This window comes from Dendrobium catenatum, unplaced genomic scaffold (genome assembly GCF_001605985.2).
Source record: "Dendrobium catenatum unplaced genomic scaffold, ASM160598v2 original_scaffold_236387, whole genome shotgun sequence".
NCBI lineage: Eukaryota > Viridiplantae > Streptophyta > Magnoliopsida > Asparagales > Orchidaceae > Dendrobium > Dendrobium catenatum.
In genome coordinates, this window is record NW_021554795.1 from 274,043 (window position 1) to 283,396 (window position 9,354).

Here is a 9,354-nt window from a genome sequence, read left to right on the forward strand (position 1 = left end):
TACCAAACTTAGGACCAACAATGACCCATGCATATTTAAAGAATTCAAAAGTATAGCCATTTGGCTCAAGAGCAGAGGAAGAAGGAGCCAAGAAAATAACCTTTTTTATTTCATCAATAGAGATAGGAGATATAAGACTTAAAATTAATAGCTATAATAGGAATAGTTTACCCACTGGAATAACAAAGTTATAAGATAATGATGACATAAGAGAGTTGAAAACCTTTTAAAATGTTGGACAAAGGCATCCAAAATACCCTTAGAATCAAAATCAAACCATATGAGCAAGAAATAGCTTTAATATTATTTTTATTTACCCATAACGAATCATAGAATAAAGAAAACCCTAATCATCTTCACCATTTGTCAGCCAACTATTTTTTAATCTTTCAATAAGCCAAGAAGTCAATAAAGATTGATACTTAAACAAAAGAGTATAAACCTCTTTTAAATCAGAGTTTAGTTTTATATCTAATGCATTATTTTAAATTTTTTTCAATAGCCTTTTTGATCCATCTGTAAATCAACTAATTTGCTAGAAATAAAATTAGAAAAAAACCCACAACTAACTTTTATTATATCCTTTAAGCTTATTCAAATGATTATAAAGAGCATAAATCTGAGTAGCATTAGTAGGCAAAGCAAAATTCTTTAATAAGTAAATCCTCAAAAATAGGATTAGAACATCAATATTTTTTTAAAATAAATTGATGCTTCATATTAGCCATTTTACTATTAAAGAGAATTAGGAGGCTATGATCAGAACACCTTGTCTTATCCACATTATAGTATGAAGCATGAAATTCATCAAACCAAAACTTATTTGCCAAGATTCTAATAAGCTTAATGTGAATTGGACAATCACTTCTTTGATTGAACCAAGTATAAAAATATCCGATAGAAGAAAGGTCTTGAAATTTCATAAATTGTTATTAGGAAGAAAATTACCTCAAGATTTACCATTAAAAAATCTATAACAATTGAAATCACCAAGAAATGCCCAAGGAGAAGAGTTATTACTGGACAAATTAAGAATATCTTTCTATAAATTCTTCCTATCAATCAAAATATTAGAAGCATAAACCGTAGTGATGTAAAAGGAGCAAGCATAACCCACTTTTAAGAAACCATGAATCAACAGTCAGTTGAAAACATAAGAGAACAAAATGCGAGAAGCATTCCATTTAATCCAAATTCTCCTAGGATAAAAAAAAAATAAAGTTACTATAACTATATTCATTATGAAAAATCTTATGGCGAGCAAAGAACCAGAGATCCCCTACTAAAGCCAAATTAATTTTAGATTCAAGATACAAATTAGGTCAACACTATAAGAATTCAGAAGATCCTTACATGAATTAACTTTATCAAGACTATTAAACCTTTTAACATTGCATGATGCAATATTAAAAAAAACATTATTATATAGAAGAAAAATGTGTAGCCTTCCATGTATGCTTAGTTCTAGGAAACTTACATGAAGTTGTGGATTGTTTTAAAGTTGTCAAGTTTTTAGAGTTAAAATAATTTAAAACCTTACTCTAGTTTTCTTTTAAAAAAGATTAATGGTAACCATCATCTTGATTTGTGACTCTTCATATTATAATACAATAAACTTATAATTGTTATGCAAATCAAAATTATTATTTCTAGAAAAAATACCATATATAGGAAATTCTGAAGGCAAGACCTCAGTGGGTGAAGAATCTATAGGAGAATTCAAATTTGGAATAACAATATTCACAGCTTCAACAGCTAAAACTGGAAAAACTAAAGAATCTGATCCATCTACCTTATTTCTTATAAGCTTATTATTTAAAGAAGAATAAAGAAATCCAAGAAGACTAGATGAATCACACTTAGCCACCCAACTTCTACTTCTATTTTTAGACATTTTATTATTAGCCAGAAAAGTAAAAGAGGACTTCCAAGAAACCCTACTTCTACTTCTACCATGAGAATGAACAATCCCATTTCCCTTGTTAATTTTATATTTCTCAATATCCTTAGTACAAACCTTAGGCTAATAGGGAAAAAGAGAAGAAGGGTGAACAATTGAGCCACAACTCGAACAAGGAGTAAATTTTTAGACATAAACCACTTTCAAACTAATAATAATACCAGTAATAGAAACATTAACCTCATCAAGAAGAGGAGATTCATTATTAACCAACATGCAAACTCAAGTAAAAGTGAACCACAATTACATTACAATAAGCACATCAACCACAATCGACACCCCAACTAAACTAGCAATTTTCAAAATCCTTTATAAGGTTCAGCAAACTAAAGGAAGATACACAATTTTAATCTAGAGGGGAATCTAGAAAAAAATTTCCCTCTTAGGGACAAAAAAAGGAGACCATTTTTTAATAATAAAAGTTCTACTAAAAAAGAACCACAATCCCCTATCTAGACAAGATTATAATCTCTTAGTAAGAGAATTTCATCAAAAGAAAAAATCATTTAAGGATAAAAGTGTGAACGAACCCTTAAGCTTCTGGGCTTTTATCATAATAGAATATAGGTCCTCATAGAAAGGTCTACTTAAAGAGCAGCCTACTAGAGTCAATCCCCAATCTTGGGAAACCTTTTAGACCTCAACTTCTAAAAATATCACCAAGTTATATTTTTGAGGCAAGAAGGAAACCAAGAACTCTTTTGTAGAACTTTGATGAGAAGAAATTCGCCCAATCAAACTATTTGAAGTTTCTGACATTTTTATGGGAGAGATATCATCTTAGATGAGGATTTAAGAGGAGGAAAATCTTCCAACATATCCTTAAAAAAATAAGGGAGAAAATAAAAAATAAAATTGAGAAATCATAAAGATAGATCCTACCGATGGGAGAACACAAAGAAACCATATAAAATAAGGTTTACTAGGATACCCTAGGAGAAGCACCGCCACTTGATCTCTTCCATAAAAAAAAATTTAACCCACCCAAATTTACTAAATTTAACTAACATATAATCCTACTTGTTTACAACCATCCCCTTAGAGCTTCATAATCCAACTTGTTATCTATGCTCGTAGCTAGGAAAACTTATTTGGTGCGAACTCCAGACGTAGCGATACATCTGGACTCCAATACAATGCTTCCATGTGGCATTCATACAACCCAACGACCTGGCTCAATGAAAACTTAATATTTAGCACTTGCTTTCAAACTTATAATGCTGCCTGACGAATCAACCCAGACCACACTTGAAAAGTTACTTTTTACTGAAAAGAGCACCGTGACCATTTACTTAAAAATTCAAAATCGAGGCTTTTAAATTTCTCATCTTCATTGCTATTCATTTTTTATGAAGCTCCTTTTGTTTGATTGAGATTTTTGTTGTAGAGGTCATGGCTAAGGTCAGTATTTTGTTACTAAGAAAATAATATTTTTCATCAGATATTTTAGAGTTCTATTTGTTCTATGAAAAATTTCTATTAATGTCATGTTATGTTTTAGGTTTAGGGCTTCAAAAAATTGCATGTTGTTATTAAATATTTTCCCATGGATGAGTATTAAAGAATGTATGCATGAAATAGGTTTTGTATACTCCGTACCACTGTGAACTGAGCAGAGGTACATAAAGGTTTCAAACATTAGCATGTTATTATAAACTGCTTATGGTGTACCTTTCTTGTGTTCTTCTATGCACCAATGTTTAATGCTTATGTATACCTACTCTGTAATCTTGCTCAGTTTTTTTATGAACCAAAGCCCGGTATCTCTCTGTAGCATAGCGCAGTACTATGCATACCACTGCTCTATACCTATGTATACTGATTTAATATTCATTTGCTTTGTTCCTAACCACAACACCATGCCTAATTTTACAGGGATATGTTCCAAAGATTACTTTAACAATTGTAGAACTTTTTAATCACTTGTTTGATACATTCAGCTAAAAATTTGTGGAAAGACTAATGTAATTGCACATTGATCAGTCTCTTTTGATGCCTTCCTTCTGTCAGAAAGCCCCTTTAGTGTACATGTTGTTGTCAAAGTGGGATCTTTGAAAGCAATGTTTTGTAATTAAGGGTCGAAATTTACAATTCACTACTGATGAAGTTGCTCTAATCCTTGGACTACCCTATAGAGGAACTGAATTTGAGTTGGGAAGTGCCCAAATTATTGGGAAATCCACTAATGATATTTAACATGAGATCTTTAGTCTGGACAAACCTACTTCACTTAATGATCTTGTGAAATAATTTATCTTAATTGTTGCTTGTCATGTAGATCAATTATTAACTTATAACTAGCCAGCATCAATTAGAGATTTCCTAGTGGTCAAGTTCAATTCCATTGTCAGGAAGTTTAACAAAGGAAAACCCTTGGGATACATGAATGGCTTTGTACATATTGTAATTGTAAGTGCATCCAACACTTAGAACCATTATTTATTGTTGGAATTAATTTAATTGGCTAACAACTTTTATGGATTAAATGTAGATTTGGTTTCTTGAGCATACCTCAATCCAAGAACTAGTGGATAAAAAGCCTCGACCTAATTGTTCTACCCACTTCATGTTGGTGTATGAAAATTCATTTTTCTATGAGCTCATCCTTTTTTTTCTTATTGTGCGGATATTCTATAATTTCCAAGGAGTCACGCGAGAGGAGAGAACAATTAAAGAGAATTCTCCTCCACTCTCTCCTTTGAAAACTTCAATACCACCTCACTTATTCCTCTTCTTCAAGGATGATTAAAACTAAAAATATTATTTCCTCATCATTTATCAAGAATGTTATGGAATCCCCACACATAAAAGATGTCGTTTCACAAACTAAAAAACCATCTACTCTTGTTGTGGATAAAAAGTACCAATCATAGACGATGAGGAGGAAGAGGGCTTTGTTGCAACATGCGCCATTGGTATTGCACATAGAGTGAGGGAGAGGGATGATTGGAAGAGAGAATTGGTGCAAACTCTATCCATCACCGATCAGGGGAAGAAAAAGAGAAAGATAAGAAAGAACAAACAACTAGTTAAGAAGTCTACATGTTATGGAAGAGCCTACAGAATCGTCCTCAAAGAAAATTACAATTAAAAATATTATTTCCTGGTCACCTGTTTAGAATGTTGAGGATGCCCCACACAAAAGAGCAGTGGAGGAAGCCCTAGATAAATATGATGAAGGTAACAAAGTAGCTATTATAGATTTTGTCATTTCACCAATTAAAAAACCATTTATTCCAAATGTGGATAAAAAGTACCAATCATAGAAGATGCGGAAGAAGAGGGCTTTGATGTAACCTATGCCACTAGTATTGCACCTAAACTAAGGGAGAGGGATGACCGTAAGAGGAAATTGGTGAAGACCCCATTCAGCACTAGTCCAGGGAAGAAAAGTGAATGACAAGAAAGAACAAACAACAAGTCTAAAAGCCTGCACATATGGAAGAATTCCAAGATGCCGTTATGATTATTGAAGTAGAAGATAGTAAATACCTGTTACAAGATCAGCACCAACAAAGATTGATTTTTTTAGAGGTTGATGATAAGGGAAGAAATGGTTAAGTTCATCGTAAGTTTCTTATATATTTTGGAGTCTATTGATTGGTTGGTCAATAGAGAATATACTCATCTATAAAGCATTATGATATGTTTATGAACTTCACCTGACTAACTGGTTTTTTGACTGTACATTATTCTATTGTCGGACTGGTCTGGTCTACAAGTTTAATTTTCTTACATTATCTCCTCTCCTAGTGACTCTTCAATCTTGCATTAGAGATGCCTTTAGGCCAGAACTTGCATGGGTTTTTAAAGTTTTTAAACCCAACACTTACTATGTTTCCAACAAAGTTATGGTTCTTTTTCTTTTCATTCAAGATCAAGTCAACATTTTAAGCTAGAAAGTTTGACGAGGATGTTAAGCCTAAGTGAACTTGTCCCTAGGCACACCAATAGGAGGGTGATTTGATGAATTTAAAAACTAATTTCTTAATTTAAAAAATAAAGACAATATTTTTAGATTTTTTAATATTTGAAAAATAAATAGGAATTTTCACTTAGTGCGGAAGCAAGCAAATTTACCAAAACATCTAAGCAAGGATGATGATATTTTAATCAATATAATGAAGCATTGATTATGATTGTTACCAAGAAGTTATATCATAATTAAAATGCAAAAAGTAAAGTGCAAAAAATAGAAATTAGAATAAACACACTAGTGATTTATAATGGTTATGTCAAATAATGACCTGCGTCCATTTTTGGAGAACCTTTCTCACCCTCTAGGTGACGATAGTAAACATTTAATCTTTTTTATCCCTCCTGGAGAAGGCGGAGTACCTTTAACTCCTTTCTCATCCTCTGATGATGGTAGAGAACCACGTCCTTGAGCCGATGAATTTCTCCCTAAAGCCACCCAAGAAACCTAGACAGGGGCTTGGAGGAATATGGTAAAACACATGCTTAGAGCAATTGTGTCAACCCCTCACACTACTCCCTCACACACAAGCTCTCCCTCTTCTTCCCAAAGCTCTTCTTGATCTTCTTCTCAAAGCTCCCTCTCAAGAACACTCTACAACCAAAAACTTTGAAATAAATCAATGAGAAAGATTAAATACAAGGTCTCATAAATAGAACTAAATTTAATTATGTGACTGATCATACAGTACAATCTATTATCATCCAATATGATTAGTACAAATTACTCCTATTAGTATTGTATGAATAGCTATGTGTTGTACGATTAGTTCAAAGAATTGAGTTGATCGTCTAGGACGATTAAGATTATCATTCAATATGATTAGTTTAAATGATCAGGATTATCATCCAGGATGATTGTTGATAATCTAATTATTATCTTATATAGGAATCGAGTTGTACATTACGAATTAGTCCAATCATCTTGTATGATATGATTGGATCAATTATTCTAAATTTGTTTCATAATTATAGGATTAATTTATGCAAGATTTAATTATATCCTGCACTACGATACCTATTATCCAATATGATGAGTATAAAATTTGAATTTTAAAATGTTTCCTAAATTGTGATTGATGACTAGAATCCTGATTTTTAATTGATTATCCTATATGATATACATGTAAAGTATGACTAGTTTATCATACATTAATTATCACAATTATCTATTTTTATCATTTTCTGATTAGCTGATTGTATATTATGATATGAATACTATAATACGATTAGTTAAAAAAATCTAACTTTTGATATTGTCACTAAATCACTCCCTTGAGTGTGTGTGAATAATTACCAAGCTTAGTATCCACCAAATACATGATTTGATCCAAAAAAGATTAATATATATATATATATATATATATATATATATAAGAAATGAAGATAAAGGTTTTTCACAACATACTTAATCCTAATCTACCAAATCTTTAGCTGATCAAACTTACAAGTGTATAGTGGACCTGAAATGTTAGTGCATAGAAAAAAGGAGATATGCCATAATAATAGGTAACATGAGATAATATAGTAAGAAATTCAATGATATTTGCTATCATAAAAATTTCAGGATTTAGATCCAGATTTGCAATGCAGCCATTTTAGTTATTGCAACCAATATATTTAGTTCTACTTCCTTATTCCCCCATGCTCATGTGCTAATTTGATATCTAAATCTGTTAAGATAAATTTTGAATGTCATACCACTACATCCCTCTTGAGATATGCTCACCTTCTTTCCCTAACCTAAGAACGTCTAACCAGTATTAATATATTTTTGAGCTCTAGCTGACCATTTCAATAGTAGGTACTTCGAAGGAATATTAACTATGTCTAAGTACCTTATAACTCTCATGCAGTTACAATATAGTAAACCCATCATGTCAAACTTCCCACATATGCATTGAATGATAACCTCTTTTGCATCAAAATGAACAGTCTAATGCTTCGACTGATCAATCTTCTCGATGCTTCTGACAAAAAAAATATAGATGAGTCACTTGACACATGATCTATACACATTTAACCCACAACATGTAAAAACTCTTCTTAAAAAAATGTAAATAAATTTTTTGAATAAAATAAGGCTAAACAACTTTTTATTAAAGGTACTATCTCAGACTAGCTGCATCTAGATTCTTCATCCAGTTCATCCTAATGCCAACTCATCATCACCTTCTTTAAGCCTAGAAAATAATCAATTATATAACTAGTTGGCTTAGAAATGTCATGGCACATATTATTAGTGGACTTGCTACACTGTGTTGAATGAATGCCAAGATTAAAATAACTCTTGTTGAATGCTATTGACCACTTATTCTTGATTCTACAAAGCTCATTTAACTAGTCATGGTTGTGGAGATCCCCTTCATTGATCATTTAAGCCCTATTTCTCTCAAACTTCTCCTTAGAATCAAACTTGCTTAAACACCTATAAAATAACCCTCTAACTTTATTACTGCTATTGAAGCACCATACCTTGGACGGAGCTTTCTTGTTGATGTGCCATTGACAGAGCCTATGGTGTTTGTGAGGTAATGCAATTTCTATTGCATTAGCCATTGCATGATCCTAATCAGTAAATATTATTATGGGAAACTTATCACTCATTGTTTATAAAAAAATATTCAAAATAACTAGGTAAATAATTTAATTATCTCTTCTGATAAAAATACCACCCCTAATAAAATATTGTGCCGGTGATTATTAACTCTAACAAAGGCTACACAAGCTAAATTATACTAGTTAAGCCTATAGCTGGCATAAAAAATTATCACATCTCTAAAGCAATCATAATATATTCTCCCCAACCCATCTACAAAAAAAAAAAAAAAAACTCAACAATCTATCAATGCCATCAATTTGGATGTCCTATGCAAACATGTTGTCATCAACTAGTCATTCTTTAAATAGTTCAATTAGGAAATAGGCATTCTCATTCTCAATCTTTGCTCACTTCTCTTCTTGAATGTAGTTATATGCATCCTTCTTAGAGAATCCAATATTTTTTACATCTCATGTTTCATCGGCTAGATAGGTAAAGGCATCAATGGTTCTTATCCCAACTTATGCCATTAATTTAAGAATGAATAATTTCTCATCACTAATATTCCTATATTATGAAAGTAGTTGTTGATCTTCCCGCCTAGCTAATTTGTGATTGTGGCTCTCTATGCATTTTTGTACCATTCAAACTCCATTTCATCAACTAAAAATCTAATCGTAACGGGACACTCTATTTTGGTATTTGGTTTTTGATATTTTGATTTGGAATTTAAATCAATACTCTTCTTAAATCCAGCTTTCGAACACACAAAGTTATTCCATCTTATTTTTCTTGAATGAGGCCATAAACTGTGATGTTCTTTGTGAAGGATAAAACCCAGATTATGATTATAATGGCAATGCATATTATATGCATC